Source organism: Amphibalanus amphitrite, unplaced genomic scaffold (assembly GCF_019059575.1).
Source record: "Amphibalanus amphitrite isolate SeventyFive unplaced genomic scaffold, NRLGWU_Aamphi_draft 000793F_arrow, whole genome shotgun sequence".
Taxonomy (NCBI): domain Eukaryota; kingdom Metazoa; phylum Arthropoda; class Thecostraca; order Balanomorpha; family Balanidae; genus Amphibalanus; species Amphibalanus amphitrite.
This window is the reverse complement of record NW_024882287.1, coordinates 113,366-113,810: the sequence shown is the minus strand read 5'-3', so window position 1 is coordinate 113,810 and position 445 is coordinate 113,366.

The following is a 445-nucleotide window of genomic DNA, read 5'->3' as shown; positions in this document are numbered from 1 at the left end:
TATCGTGCTTTTTATTTTATCACTGATCACGATCGAACGAGCAAGCGAACTGGCAATTTGTCAACTAGTAAGCACGCGTGACCGTTTGCGTCGCTGCTTTCAGATACAGCTGCATAATTCAACGACCCCTTGCTTCGAGCTCGTTTCAAATGTCATCTCGCAGAGATCGGTGAAATCAGCTCGTCATTCCCCCGCTTACCCTTTACTTTGAACACAATTTTGACTTACGAGTATGTCCATTAACCGGGGGTCCATCGACCTCACATTTTGGTACCGGGTCGCACACTCCTGTCAGAGTCCCGACAGCACCGGCCGGCTGTGTCTGTGTGTGGCTCACCACGCCGGGCGCTGCTCTGGCGCGTGCACCGGCCGGCGGCGGGTGACGGTACATCAGCAGTCCGTCCTACCGGTGACCGACCGGTCGGCTATGGTAACGAGCCTCCCG